At 39.4% G+C, this 16,196-nt stretch overlaps 1 long non-coding RNA gene across 20 annotated transcripts in view; it reads right to left on the reverse strand.

Moving 5' to 3' along the window:
- LOC106855620 (uncharacterized) overlaps positions 1-16,196 on the reverse strand; it is a 143,649-nt gene that overhangs the window by 39,460 nt on the left and 87,993 nt on the right. For 16 of the 20 annotated variants that reach the window (XR_015803752.1, XR_015803749.1, XR_015803751.1 and 13 more), the window contains 2 exons: positions 6,452-6,534; positions 4,241-4,364 (listed from right to left, as the gene is read on the reverse strand). This is a non-coding gene — a long non-coding RNA (uncharacterized LOC106855620). Of the gene's footprint in view, positions 1-4,240; positions 4,394-6,451; positions 6,535-16,196 lie in introns of all 20 variants that reach the window. The other 4 variants (XR_015803755.1, XR_015803742.1, XR_015803741.1 and 1 more) reach the window with 2 other exon arrangements.

The raw sequence follows: 16,196 nt of genomic DNA on the forward strand, positions 1-16,196 counted from the left end.
TCCCCACATTAAAACCATTATCTGACTTTAAAGAACCCTTCAGTGATGCCCATTCAAGCTGGCAGAATTCAGAGCCTCCTAAAGTCAGTAAGAATTCTGTTATCATGTAGCAAAGCTGTGATTTTCCTTTAGGCAGAGCCATACAGAAAAATGCTAAGGTAACTATTTGTTACATAAACCCTCAGCTCTTTGATGCCAGAAGGTGAACAAGCAGATGTACAGTATTATTAATTCCACTTAAAGAATTTAAGTTGCTTCTTTTTGGTCTTTCAGTGGTCCAAGTCTGCAATATTTTTTTAGTCCTTGTGAAAGAATCAAAGAATGACAGAACATGTTGGAAGGGGTCCCTGAAAGCATCGACTCCAACCTCCTGTTCAAAGCAGATCTAACTAATCAGGTTGCTGAGGCACACACCCAACTGAATCTTGGACACCTCTAAGGATGGAGAACCCACTAGAAAGTCTGCTTAGAATGGCCTGAAAGGGAGAATGGCTTCACACTGACAGGGCAGGGTTAGATGGGATATTGGGAAGAAACTCTCCCCTCTGAGGGTGGTGAGGAACAGGTTTCCCAGAGAAGCTGTGGCTGCCCCAGCCCTGGAAGTGTCCAAGCTCAGGTTGGATGGGGGTTTGAGCAACCTGGGATAGTGGAAGGTGTCCCTGCCCATGGCAGAGGGTGGAATGAGATGAGCCTTTAAGGTCCCTCCCAAGCTAAACCACTTTGTCATTCTAAGCAGTCTCTCCAGTGCTGTGAAGAGGGAGGATCACTGCTCTGAGCCGTGTTTTGCTCATGCAGTCCTGGATGCAGTTGGATGCACAGTCAGGGTGTGTCAACCTGTGCATCAGGACCTCCAGATCCTTTTCTGCAGAGCTGCTTCCTACATGGCTGCCCCCAGCCTGTTTCATTATGATCTTGCTGATGACAGTATTTACACCATTTCTCGAATTATCAATATCAAAAGGTTTTATCTTTTCTTTTTAATTTCACCTATCCTAGGCCTCACTTGGCCTTGAAGTGCCATGAGTAGAGCAGCTTAGGAATGTGAATGTACAGCAAATGTGCTTTCCATTAGCTTTTAATGCCATAAATCTAAAAATCCTTGATACTACTGTTAGAGCAGTGCTTCCATTCAAATCTTAAAAGAAGCTTTAGACAGGATAGTAAGACTCAGCAGCCACACAAGACATTTACTGCTGTGTAGGACAGGCTTGCAAATGCACGTGGATCAGAGGTCCTGCCCTTCTGCATCACTATTTCACTTACAATGGAATAATTTTAAATTATATTAGGAACTATAATCATATTCGACTATCATTTACTTTTTCATACCCTCTGCCACTGCAAATATGCTTGAAGATATCCATCCAGCCCCAAGAGCACTATTCTGGGAAAGTTTCCATTTAGATGAGAACATTTATGCTCATAACTACATGATTTTTTTAAGATTAATTCAGTATGAATAACTGGTTCAACTTGGTGTCTGCTCATGAGTGAGCAGTTGGAAGGAACTGGTTAATCATTGTTTGCCATCTGCTTTGGAGAATCAGCACTGCACAGAACCTTTCCTGCAGCAAATAAATGCACACAGAGCACTAAAGGAAAATCCTGTTTTCAGCTATGGGGTGGTTTTTAGCACTCCCCATTAGATTTCTTGGCCAAAAATGAAGGCAGCCCCTTTCAGTTATTTGTTGTTCTCTCAGAAAGGCTCTGAATTCTCCAGTCTGTTTTATTAAAACCAAGTCTAAGTTCTTCTGAACAGACAACCCAGCACTTAAAACGCTATATTGAGTCAAAAAGTGCATTTTCCTCCTCACAGAAAAACATCAACATGAAAAAAAAAAAAAGGTTGACTATCTATGCTGCTTTCTTGGCTCATCTTCCCCATCTGGTGCAAATGACAAACGCTGTGTCATACTTGGAGAGGGAACGAATTTTCCATTTTTAGATTTTGAAGTTCAGGAGTTCCTTAAAAACACCCATTTGCTTCAAAAGGAGGAAAAATATATGTGAATGATGTAAAAATGTTCCACTTAAACACAGAAAAATTGCTGGGAAAAGGCACTTCCTAGACTAAGGTTTTCTTAAAATACAGATTCCTAACAAGTGGCAAAAAATATCAGAAGAAATGCTGAGCATGAGAAAAGCAGTACTGCTAGGCTCACTCTGCTATCAAAAATCTAGCACTGGGGGTCATAATTCAGGTTATTAAAGTCCTTTTCAAGATCGATTAAAGTTCAATTTAGAAACATCAACAAGAAACCCAGGCTCCAATGTTATTAATATCGAGAGGGCCAAAGACTGCAGTCTTCCAGCAGAAAATCAAAGTGTGTTCTTCTAGGCCTTGCAAATACTGAGCTCTCAGTGTATTCAGTCATTCAAAAAACCTATCAGTGAAAAGTATTTTTCCTTTAAAAAACTTCTTAAAAACAAACAATGGAGAATGGTCCCTCTGACTTCTTGCTCCAGCCATACATTTCAGTCATCTTCCTTTTCTTTGCAGATCTCATGAAATCACAGAATGATTTGGCTTGGAAGTGACCTCAAAGATCATCCACTTCCAGCCCCTGCCATGGGCAGGGACACCTTCCACTATCCCAGGTTGCTCCATGCCCCTTCCAACCTGGCCTTGGACACTTCCAGGGATGGGGCAGCCACAGCTTCTCTGGGCACCTGTGCCAGGGCCCCACCACCCTCACAAGGAAAATTTTCTTCCTAATGCCTAATCTAAATCTACTCTCTGGCAGTGGGAAGCCGTTCCCAATTGTCCTGTCACTCAAGGCCTTTATCCAAAGTCCCTCTCCAGCTCTCTTGGAGACCCTTTGGCACTGGAAGGGGCTATAAGGTCTCCCCAGAGCCTTCTCTTCAAGTTGTTTTATCTGATGACTGGGAAGACCCACTGTTGGCAGATTCCTGAGACTTGACAGTTGTTTGCTATTTGAGATAACTGGTACCAACAGAGGTCTTAAAAAGAGATTATCCAGTAAGCCTTTGGAGACTTTAGGGTTCCAGACCCAGTATGGTCTAATGAGCACAACAGGACTCTCTGACAGTCCTACTGGGATTTTCCCTCTGTTACAGCTGGCAGTAAGAGAAAGATTTAATTAGCACAGAAGAGCTGCGTTGCCTTCCAAGTACTCAGAAAAAAATCATTGGAACAGAAAAGGTGGGAGAGAGGAAGGTCCTTTGAGTATGAAGGAATTTGAGTGAGCTAGATTAATTTACCATTAATTAATTAACTGCATTGGTATGTATGGACCAAGTATTTCTTTCATAATCTTGAGCAAATACTTAGGTCAAGTTTTCAAAAAAATAAGCTCAGTTCTTCTGGCTTCTATAGATGCTGAAATAACTCATCAGACTTTTCAAAGGCAAACTGCAACTCAGCAGTCAATCTCCCTGAAAAGTTTACAAGCTGACCCACAGTGAAGGCTTTTAAAGATCTACCCCTATCTGTTGAGGTTATACATCTTAAGGTATTCACAGCTGTGCTTCACTTTCACCCCTATAAATTATTGTGTTCCTCCTCTCTGTGCTGAGGAGAACAAGTTTGTAATGTCCATGAACCAGCCTTGAGAATCTTCAGTGCTACCATCATTTGAGTACCTGCACTGACACAGAGCACCTGTTCCACAGGGACCATCTCCTGGCTTTGACAAGAAGGGAACTGTGATTCTACAAACCCCAAAGTTATGATCACAAGATGCCACAGATGCCAGGGTGGGTTGCTCTAAACTCAATGAGGAGTCTGGCCTTTAGTTATAGGAATGAGGAGGGCACTTTTCACTCCTTCTCTTAACAAGGACAAGTGTCTCTTTCTAGCATGTGTCTGTATTGAGTTTAACTCAAGTTTGCTGTGAAGGCTATTAGACAGTATCTCATTATAAAGCAGAGATATTTAGATCAAGACCTAACTTTCCTTTCTAGATTCTTTGGTGGCCATAGGATACTTGACCAAACAATTCAGATGCTGGTTTTGGGAGATGAAAACTATGTCAATATAGACATCTAATGTATCTTCAGAGTCCTAAATGTGTCTTAAAATACCCTGCATTTACCATAAAGGTCTCTAGCTTGCTTAAAATTTAACTAAAACATTGGACTTGGATGCAGTAGGATTAATGGGCCCACTCAACACTACACTCCTGGTATTCCCAATCACCCTTGTAGCATTGAACTTATTATTCCAGAATAATTTGCTTCTCATTAAAGTGAGATTAGTGCAGGTGAAGACATTAAATACCTGCAAAAGTTCTCTCTTTTTATCACTCAGCTGGATCCAGCAGAAGTTGAAGGTCAAAGGCCTTGCCAACAGGAATTTCACACAACTGATTCCACATTCTGCAGCTGTTCCTTCTCAGAAAGACCTGTCAGGAAGACGTATCAATAGTTTTTTCTGCAGGCATGAAAGAGCAGAGGGAAAGCAGATTAATAATGCTAGAGTATCACCCTTAAGCTGGGCAGGAATCAATACCATCCTTAAGTTGGGCACAGTAAAACATGTCATGTGGGCAAGTACTATCAGCCTATATCTATGCCAAGATACTGCATTCTTGTAGACACAAGCCAAGACAGACATAAGAAATCTATACTTTGATTTTTTTCCTATGAATACTTCCACAAGAATGTCTTTGGTTGAGGATCATGTATTTTTTATATATATATTTTCCATAAAAATCAACAGCCTTTCTCTAGTATTCAACTCATTATCGACACTCCCCACTTCGCCACATCAACGTTTTATTTGAAGTATCAGTCATGGCATCCCATCAAAATTTAATAGCCACTTTCTATAATTGAAGTGTATTAACTCTTGGTTTCACCTATGGTAAGGTTTATCTTTTTCCTTCTTTTAAAATTCTAATGATATTAAAAATACAACACCTTTCTACAGCATGACTCAGAGTTGCATAATATTTCTTTCTTCAGCTCATGGGAAAGAGATACAAGCAAAGGCAGAAGAATTCTCTATCCAAGTCTGTAGCTTTATACTGAATCCTGAGTGTCAAACCAACAGGGCTTTTAAGAAAAATGTCAACAACTGTAACCGTTACATAAGACATAGTTAGAAAAATACTTTGCAAGGAAAAATGACAGTTTCTGTCACTTGAGAAGATGATTTATACTTCAGCTTTAGAATGCAAGCATGTGACCTGACATTTACTAAAGAAATCAAAGAGATGTTGAGCAAGATTACAAAAGGCAAAGCACTGATTGCCCTCTACCACCAGCTCCTCTCTGTACTACAGAAAGATCTGCATAGTCTTCCTCTCAACATTATGCAAAAAAATAGAAAGGGAGGCCACAACAACAGCTCTCCCTGTTGTCACTTTGTGCTGACTTGCTCCAGTTACGAAGGCCATCTGGTGCTGTTTGTGCTGCCTTTGTGCCTTGTGTCTCATGTTGTTCTTTATGGACGAGAAGGATTCACAGGTCACATCAGCTGTGCTTTAAGCTTCTTTGCAAGAGAATTTGATGGTAGGAACTGTGCATAAAGAGTGTATAGCTGTTGATAACAGAACATGGTGAAAAGGATACCAGGTGCAGGGGTGTCCAGATAGGAAGGATGGCAGCTCAGGTGAGCTAGGCTTCCTTACTGGTTCTATTACACACTTCCTGTAGAACTTGAAGTGGTTACCTAAGCCCTTTGGGGCTCAGTTTTACCACTTGTTAAATGGAGATCATAATTCCCTATCTCACAGTCACACTGTGAGGCTTATTCATTAATGGTTCAACTCAATGCTGGGCAGATGGTCAATACAAATTTTATGCATCACTGAAGCAACATTTAACCTCAGGACTTAAGTGACATATAGCCTTGTGTTGGTCTCTGAGCAGTCACTGGATAAATATGAAGCATTCACTTTACTGAAAATATTTGAGAGGCAGGAGTTGTTAGTAGTGCTGATTTTGCATCCCTTAAATTACAAATTTTCAGGATGACAAATGTAAAAGGACACATTCTTCAAATGCAGTGCAAAACAGGTACTAAGTGCATCTCCTTGTGATAGTAATAAATGAGAAAGAGAAAATGCTAACACTGCTGAACCAAGCATACAGTGATTTAAATGTGTCCATGAAACAAGCACTTTAAGTCTCAAGAATGACCATTGACAGTATCTGGAGGGATTTCAGTTTAGTGTTGGGAGAAGGGTTATTTTTACTGGCCTCAGCCAAAAAAACAATTCATTGAATGTGATTGCCATTTACTTGCAGAAACACAGCTACAATTCAGCACAGCAATGAGCTTAAAGGTGCATCTCAAAGATATTTATAACCATAAAAATATTTGCTTTGCTTACTGTGGCAATCACACAGAAGAAAAAAGTTCTTTTCCAAACATCTTTCTCAAGGTTTCTGAGGACTGTTTTCAAACTTTATTGCCACAGGTAATGTACCATGAAGACCTAAGCACCAGCAAGAAATGAATCTCCAGTGTGATTACTATGCATACCTTGTAATTTCCTCTGCAGAGATGACCAATCTTCACTTCTTTCATTTTTAACTTGGTTCCTCAGTAAGTCATTCTTTCTGTTTCTAAAGAGAGGGAAAGAAAAAAAAAATTATGCGTTATCCTTATGATGGAAAAAGTGAGGAACAGACATACAGATATTAAATACAGTCTTCCAAAGTCTTTTCTGCAGATGAGGAATGTGTTTCAGAAGAAGGCCAGTGTCCCACTGCACACTTATTTTGGAAGCCTTAATTGAGGGTAAGTAGGGCATGAATGGCACTTTGTAGAGGGATGACTTTACCCTCAGGGAAGCACTATGACAAGATTCCTGAGACCAGTCAATTTAATAGCTGTAAACCTTGAAAGCTTTGAGTAAAAAGTCTCCTCTACTTTCACAGCCAAGTGAGTTTAAAGAAAAGTTACCAGATAAAAGTATTTCAACCTTTACCCCGTAATATCATCCTTGTTTTTAGACCTTTAAAATTACTATACCTATCACTAGTAGAAAGATTAATTGTGGTCAGATTAATTGACCAATCATGGACATCAATACATCAGGTATAAATCACTCCTAAAATGCAGTATTCAGCAGTTTTGTCTCAGTAGCTAGGGACACTAACATTTTTGATAAGGCATTTGTGTCAGCAATATCTTTACATATGCTTTGTAATCAGAGTCAAGTACAGAAACCACCATCTCATATAAAAATACATACAGTATGGTGAAATAATAATTCCTGGTCTCTTACATTGTGATAGTGATAGAACTATGGGGAACATAAAGAAACCACTCTGTCATGTTCCTACTATGAGAAGGGGAGAGGAGCTGAGATTCACAGATCCCCTCAGTGTGGATTAAGATGAGATAACACTCGAAATCCATAATAAGCAACTCTAATGGCACAAACATTATAAAAATGGTGACCCTGTCACCACTATATCCACATAAGCTATGCAGAAACACCAAATTTAGTGGAACAAGTATTCAGTAAACATTAGCCCTCTCAACAGTTATATGTACTTAAAATGTGCAGGAACGCCACCTGTAATGGAACAAATACTCAGTACATGTTAACCCTCTCACAAGTGACACTGATCCTGAAATGGGCTCAGGGCCATGGTGCTGATAACAACGAGGTTGTGGGTTCCATCCCTGCCCCACCTCTGGAAATCTCCCTTAGGGTGCTGTCTGAACTCACAGTGCAATTGCCTGGGTCTCATCCCTTGCACACTCCATATAAATGGACCCTTTGGAATGACCCATACTCTGGGTCATTCCAGAGAAGTGATGCTTTGATTGTTCTCTCTCTCATCACATCACATGCTAAATCTATTCACTTCTTACTGCTTCTACTTTCTTTTCATCTAATTCTGCTGCTGTTTTATGAAGAAAGGTAACTTTTCACCACATCCTCAAAATTTGTACATATGTAACAGTCCATTCCAAGTCAATCCTCTTGGAATATTACTTTCTTCCAACAAAACACACCTCCCATTTTGGCATTTCTCAGTCTTTGACCACCATACTATCCACATGCTTCACAACTCCTTTAGAATGTTACCCCCAACCTCACAGGAGAAAAAATACTGCCTTTGTTTACAGAACAGAAAGGTAGAGAGGATAGAGGGAGAGGACACAGCTCACTTTTACTGTCTCAGTTAAGGTTATAGGATCGTACAGAGTGTCCATATAGAGACAGGGTCCTTCAGAGAGAAATCTGCAGTACATCTCCAACATACATACCCTTAGGAACCTTTCTTTTCTTTCTCCATAGCAGCAGCTTAGGAATAATAATTACCTACACATGCACCTAAATTAGATCAAAATGCAAGTGAATATTCTCTTCACTGTCAAGTCTGAGAGCAAATTCCTATAAAGACTTAAGCATCCTATGAATTAGGGTTACCTACTGTGAGATGATACCTGGCCTTGGAATTAATGGTGGTAAGGAATCAGAGTTCCTCACACAATCTACAAGGAGAGGTAAGTCTGGTTTATCTTTTTCAAAGTCACCACCTTGGCACTGCTTTGTTTTGCTTTAGTGGTCAGAGACCATCTCCTCTTCCTCAGCTCTGTAGGTGATGTAATGCTTTGCTCTCTATTTAACTCACTCTGAAATGTGCCAGTACATCTGTGTACCATTCTGAACAGCTGAAAGAATTTATTTTAAATTGTCACTCAGTTTATTAATAAAGAAGAAAAATGCATGTGTATATTTTTCCTTAAAATAGAATACAGGTACTGTACAAAAATGTACACGAAAATAATCTTTAGCCTCAGTCAGACATCTGGCCAATGGGAATCTACAGGCAGAAAAAAGTCCAGACACAAGATGGGATAGAAATGGTACAGATAAAGAAACTCTTCAAACTTGACAGCCTTAAGACTGTATAAAGAGTATGTATTGATATAGTGCCACGTTGAGATTTTATAGACACGCTTTTCAGACTATTCCATTCTTACAGTAGGCTACAATCCTGCAGATGTTTAGACATGAAGGACTTTATTCAGTCATGTCAGTGTTTTCATGACTGGGTCTTATTAAATTTCTTCTCCAGAGAGTTAATAAGAAAGCCCTCTCTCTCAGACTGGCTATAGAAGAGTAACAGTTGCCAGATATATTTCTGTTGAAACATGAGAATGCACAACAAGAAACATCATATTAAACTTTCATCCTGACATGCACAATGCATGTGCTCCAGGGCCTTCAAGGGCTTACTGAAATATGGAACTCAAATTAAAGATATGTTTATGTATTAGTCTGAATGGGGACATTACTGAACATCAGGGATATCGCTCCCAAACAACAAACATGATCTTCTTTAGCAAGAAGTATATTTTAACATTGTAAGTAAAAGCAGAAAGGGGTGAATAGCAGGAGCATGTTAACTACAGTCTTTGAGGCAGCCAAGCGACTCAGTCTTGAGAGTCAAAGAACTAAGGATAATGCTGTTCTAGAAAAGAGTGTGGGATTTCCTTTGTACTCAATATCTACACACCAAGGCAGTTAAGCTTAAGTCTACATCTGGTTTTGGCGCAGAACCACCACAGCTGGTGGTTCCTCACTAGTGCAGTGCACCAAAAAAGGGTGTTAATGATAACCTCAGCCATTAATGGCTGACACTGGAAATCAGTGTACTGGGTTTAGCTTGGTTTAGCTGGGTATGTATTTTTGAAGGCCAGTGGCACAAGCCACCCTTTACCATGGCAGATTGCAATCCAACAGGATTGCTGTTTTAACTCATGATTGTTGAAACCATACTCTTCCACATCATGACAGTATTGAACAGCAAATGTTGTAGAACTGACACTCGCTGTCGGCTAAAATAGAAAAGCCCCATTTTACTGTAGAGCAATGCAAGATGTTTCCTTTGTGAGAAAAAAGGAGAAATTATCCTTCTGATTGATCAACACCCCCATCCCAACAACGTGACTGACTGGAACCCCACTGAAGCAGGATCTCCACGAAATGGCACCACTGATCCCATTTAAGCAAAGTGTTGGCTATTAGCCTTTTTTGGAATATTTCATATTTGCGAAAGACATCTTAGGTGTAATAACTTCAGCTATTTCCTGTGCCCATAAGCCCTACAGCCTGACTGCAACTTTACTAAAACACCTTTGTGCAAAAATGCAAATTTTTGTGACATGATGCCACTTCAACTAGCAACAGAAAGTAACTTCTACAATCCAAGTCCTCGAAACACAGAATCACATGCTGAGTTGGAAGGGACCCACAAGGATCATCAAGTCCAACATCTATAAAGACTTAACAAATGGGGTTTATGCTGAAACAATTAAAACAACCCAGTCAAATCTAATCCATTATGGAAAGAAGCAGGTTACTAAAGTTATTAAGAGTAAGTTAGTCATTAATTGCATTTGGACACTCTTGAACTTATTGTCACTGAAGACGAATGCCCTGACAAATAGATTATTTGCACATGGCTGGAACCCGTTGGCATAGTCCCAGACTTGTCTAGTGTTTGTGCTGTGCCAGTCCCTATGCCCAATATGTGATTGTGGGTCCAACCACACAAATCTACGCTTTTGCCTAAGAATTCTCTGACCTGTTGCACCTCTAGTCCGGGGGATTTTCCACTTGCAGTGACTGAGTTCATCAGCCACAACACTTCTGCCTATTTATTCCATATACTTAGCACTTATATTTTTTACATAAGCAAACACCACTAATCACTGCTGGAAACAACACAGTAGGCTAGACAGACCCTTCTCTGGCCCAGAATTCTTACATTTTTAGGATTTTTAACTGAGGAGACTGTTTATAAGTTTTGTATAACATATGTACGTATTAAAACTGCCACATGCTTCTCAGTCTACAATTCACAATCAAATGCTACAACGTGGTATGGGCAGGCAGAACATCACTGGAGACAGAGAAGTGCTACAACTGAAGTAGAGCTAATGGAGTTCCTTCAGAGTCTCTGATTCACTGCAGCTCATTGCCACTAGAACTGCAGCCTCCTCTTAGCCATCAATAGCTGGTGCTAGGATTCATACTGGAAATTTCCATGGAAATTTTTTAAAAACAAAACCAAAATGCAGGCATTATCAACAAGGTCTTGTGAGAACAATTCTGAAAACTCTGAATGCAACAGCAGATGTGCCTGGTTGCAGATATTTCAGTGCACTCATAGTGTAACAGGAGCCACATAACTACTGAGAGAGTGTTCCCTGGAAACCACCTGTGTGCAGGTAAGAGCACCTGAGGCTCCTCAGGATCTGCTTGGGGGAACAGTATACTTTCCTTAAGGGCTTATTGCTCTTTTACACAAAATATGGCATGGACTAGAAGTACTGACAGGCAGCTCCCAATGTGTTTGTCAGGAAAACCAAGCGAGGTGGCCAGAAAATACATGGCTTACTGGATATGCTAAGTTTTTGTGCCTCTGCTGAATCAGCAGTGGTGTCTGATAATGGTTTTGATCCTTCTTTGTTTGTCTTTAACAAGGAAGATGTATAACTCTTGACATAAACTATATTGTAGAATGTACTGAACAAATATTTCATCAAAGGGGAAAAGTTTATCTTAGAGTCATTTTGCTGCTGAATGATTTATTAGAACTTGGAGCCAAAACAGGTAAAAGCCCTAAGGAAGTGCTGTATCTTTCTAATAATTCAACTCTAAGAAGAGTTGAACTCTGCATGCAGGAGGGCTGGGGTTTGCTAGGAAGCAGAGTCTTGCAAAACAAATAAAGATTTCCTACACATATGTCAATGCAATTCTCTGCATCAATACCTGAAAAAGGAGCAGGCGTTAAAGAAATGTGCACTTAAAGCCATGACTAATGAGGATACTTCTGTACCACAAAGTCTGGATTAGCCAGTGAATCTTTCAGACAATCTAAGTTGAAAAATAGCATTTGGCAAGGTCCACTGACATCTGCCACCACTTTCTTTAGGCTCCTGCATTCCCTGAAGGTACCGCCTGCGAGCTGCCCTGCAGTACCACAGCCCAGCAACTGCAGACAGCAGGGAATGCAGACAGACATGCAAAGTGTTTAAAATAGGAAACACAGGCTCTGTGCTGGGGGCTGGTACAACAGGTGTATATATATATATTGGGAGCTCATATTAATGAGGCTTCTGTTACACATGTTGGGGTGGCCCGCAGCCTTTTCAGTAGATGGGTATTTTGGATAAAGTCAGACAGAGTAACCTCGTAGTAACCTCTAGTCTGGCTCACAGCCACAGGGAGGACTCTGAAGGACTGTCCCTTGGTGCTGCATTGATTAGATTTCTTCCCATAATACACCCAGTGTTTTCGCTCAGTAAACCTTACTAACAACTGAATCAAGAATAAAGACTGAGAGGGGAAATAAAAGCTGATCTCCATGTGAAAATGGGCCATAAAATTAACAAGGTTCTCAGCATCAAGTAATTCTGTCTGCTCTATTGTGGCTAGAAAGTCAGAGCCTGTAAAATGCACACGCAAATACAAGAAGAAAAAACCCCCACCCACCCAGCCAAACCCAAAATCAACCTTCGCAAAAAACCCCCCAAAAACCCCAAAACCTGAAACAAACAACCCCTCCCAAACCCAAAACAACCCCAAATAAACATTCCCCCCCAATTTATACAGCAAGTCAAATATTTAAAGATATAACACTTAAGAAATTTAAAAACTTAACTTCCCCCCCCACCATTTAACTATCCCCTTGTATTTTAAATATTTTCCTTTTATTTCCACATATTATACATGCATAAATTTTGGATACCAGTTCTGCTGGCAAACACATTTCCCCAATCTTTTATTGTGCTGTGGAAGTGCTGATATACAAGTCTCCTAATTTCTATGTCTTGCAACATCAACAGTGCATAGAAAACACCTTTACAAAAACAAACAAAAAAGCCACACACTCTTAAATAAAATGTGGATGATAACCTGGGACATGCCAAATCTACAGGGTAGTAATTTTTCCTCGAAGAACATATGGAGAGGTATGATAATCCCAGAACACTTTCTAATCTAGATGTTGGACACGGAGAGCAGCCTGTTATGGATCACCAATATTTTTTGCTAGAATGATCCTTAGTTGCTGAAAAGGAAACCAAACCCCAAATCATTGTCATTGGAAAGACAGCTGTAACACTGAACATTCCAAATGAACAGCCCATTCCTTTAAGAAAGGAATGCCACTTTCTATCAATAATGAATCATCTAGGCTCTGAATAACAATTACAACATTCACGTACTTGGTAATTCATGTAAGAAAAACTATGATCTTTCTAACGTAAACATAACCTACTACCAAGTATTAGAATTGAAAGGATGAACAGGATTGTCATGACTATAGCTATCCACACTGCATGGTAACCAATGAAGTAAGCAGATTCAGTATTTTGCAACATCTAGAGTAAGATGGGAATATAACACATAGGGCTATTTTAATAATGCATGTGGGAATACACAAATAACTCATTCCTATCTTCTCTAATACTACATGCTCTCAGGAAGGGCTGTTCCCTCAAAATGATCAATCTAGATATGAAGACAAGTATGGTGTGCAACATAATTTTTAAAGGTCTATAGCTGTAGCAGGATACCAGACTAAATCTTAAGTAGATCTATTTATGTTTTCGCAACTGTGACCTAATAAGTTAGAAGCAAAAAAACCCTTCTTGTTACATGAAAGCAGGTTTCTAATATCAAAGGGAAACAATGGTAAGGACTGTAAAATACCGTCTTTTTTTTGAGGTTTTCTCCTTGAGATCCTTTAAATTAATGACTCTGGTGAAGTAATGTCAAGAAGCAATAATCAGACACAAGATATAAAAAGTCAGCACTACAAGAAGCCTAACACAGCTGATGCTAAATCAGAAAAAGTTATCAAACCTTTTTATTCTGGAAACACGGGCAAGTTTTACAATTTCATTTAAAAAGCTCGTATGACAACTTCTGATCCTTTGCTGCTAACTATGATAAAGGAATGAAAGCTGTCATCCATCTGGCACTAGCTTGTATTCCTACTGCCTTAGGGGTATCCAAACACTGGGCAAACTAAGTGTTTGTGAACTACTTGCAATCTATGCTCAGAGGAGAAAAGCCTTACTTCAAAATAATAAAAAAAGTCAATTAGAAAAGATAATTTCAAGAATTTCATGAAAGAATATGAGATTTTTCAAGGAGGTTCTTGGTGTCTTTTGGAGCTTAAAACAATTGTGTATATATATATGTATATATATACATATATATATGGAATATTTTGCACAAATGGTGCTTCAAATATTGAAATACAACTGAAGTTTTTTCAGTGCCATGCCTTTCCTATATCCAACATCTCCTTTTCAGAAAAGGGTCAGTAAAGAATCACATATTTCATAATTCCCTGCTGTGGCACTCTGTCCTCGACCACTCAAGCAAGCAATGCATGGAACAGCAGGATAAATTCAACATGCATTAACCACAAACCTTGTAAGTGAATCTTTCGTTTGTGCCATATAATTACAGCAAACAAAACCCATATATACTTATAAATACATCTGACATAAAAATGTGCAATACAAAAGCATGTGTATCAACATCAGAATGAAACACGTAATGCGAAGAGACCTAAAGGACCAGACAAACACAAAATACAAGCCCTCTTTACTGCTACTTAAAAACCAGTCATTTCAGATACTGCCTAAGATATCAAGGCAAATGATTTAAAGAAGTCTTGGCTCAAATATCCTGCTTGCTGGGACAGCTGTCCCTAGGAAGGATGCACTCACATCTGCAAATCACAAATTACAGTACTGCTGCCACGAATGCATAAGGTTAGGAAGGACTATCATAAGCTGCCTCGTACTTTCAAGGCAGTTATTTTGAATTATTGGAAAAATGCTTATTAATCCCCTAAGGAAGCCAGATTTCAGACACCACATAAAAAAACCTCTTCTGGAAGATGAAAGCAAACCTTATTAACTCCTAGTTACACCTTCAGAGAATTGAATAGAAATCCAGATGTCTTAACTCTGTAACCTATGATCTGTGTCCAGGCCACCTGTGCTTTTGGGTCCAATTTTACCTCAACTAAACTTGCTTCCATTGAGTTATTTTTTTGTTATATAAATATTTATTAGTGGAGGCTGTTGTTCAAGTGAAACCAAAAATCTCTTTCAAAATTTCCCCATTTATTTATCTTGGGGCACCAAGAATGGTTGAAATTAATTCATAACTTCTTTGTCCAATGTAGTGTCCAGTGTAGTTTCATGATTGAAATCACTGTTTCTTGCTGATCCTGTATTAAAAAAGCAAAGCCGTTGATCAATACAAGACTGAGGGTCAATCTCAGGAAATAAGCAGCCCACGAAGAAACTCACTCATGAGAAAACCCATGTGGAACTGAAAATCGAAGTGATGTAAAGGTATGTTCTCACTGTAGCTGGTTATTTGCTGGAATATGGTGCTGATACTTTTATATTCAAGTTATGTTAAAAATCCTCACAATTAATATGCTGTTAACATGTCTGAGTTATATATTTCACATTTTTATCACCAGTAACAGGTATATTTGCAGCACACTGGAGGAACTTCAAAGTCATTTACAAGCACTAATGATAAGAATGCATTAATCCTTATTTTGCAGATGAGGAACAGATGTACAAGACTCTCTTGTGCTTTTGTGTGAATCACTGCAGCAGAGGCATAAACTGAACTTGAATTACCTACAACCTAAATCACCTCTACAAGAACAGCTTTCTGAAGAAGCATGGCAGACATGGGACATCTTCCAAAGAAGTAAACAGAAAGGAGCAACTTTCCTGGTAATCCCCTTAAAAGGTAATACACAACTCCCACTTCAAAAGCCAAAACCAAACCCCTAGAACAAAACAGCACATTTTTATTTTTAGAGAGAACTTTAGTCAGGTGGGGCAGTTTCTCTGTCCCGCCTTGCTCAGTTCATGACGGCAATCCCTGCCTGCTAATCAGTCTTGTTTGGAGGATTTACTCCTTGTTATGTAATTTCTTGCAGCATTGAGCTTGTACTGTACTTAGAAAGAAAGGAAGAATGACTCTACAGGAGTTTCAGATGCTTTATTTTTACTGGTGTACACATCATTTTCTGAGGTGTTTGGCACTAAGGGTGCAGTGTATTAAAATGATTGATTGATTGCATTTTAAAAATAGAAGTACTGTTCTGATACTGGAATTAACTATTATCATTAAGATATGGCAGAATTTTAAACAGCTTTGAATTTGCACCCTCCTGTGAATGTAAAGTGCCCTTCCCCATCCCCC

The sequence above is a fragment of the Sturnus vulgaris genome, chromosome 5, assembly GCF_052056855.1.
Source record: "Sturnus vulgaris isolate bStuVul1 chromosome 5, bStuVul1.hap1, whole genome shotgun sequence".
NCBI lineage: Eukaryota > Metazoa > Chordata > Aves > Passeriformes > Sturnidae > Sturnus > Sturnus vulgaris.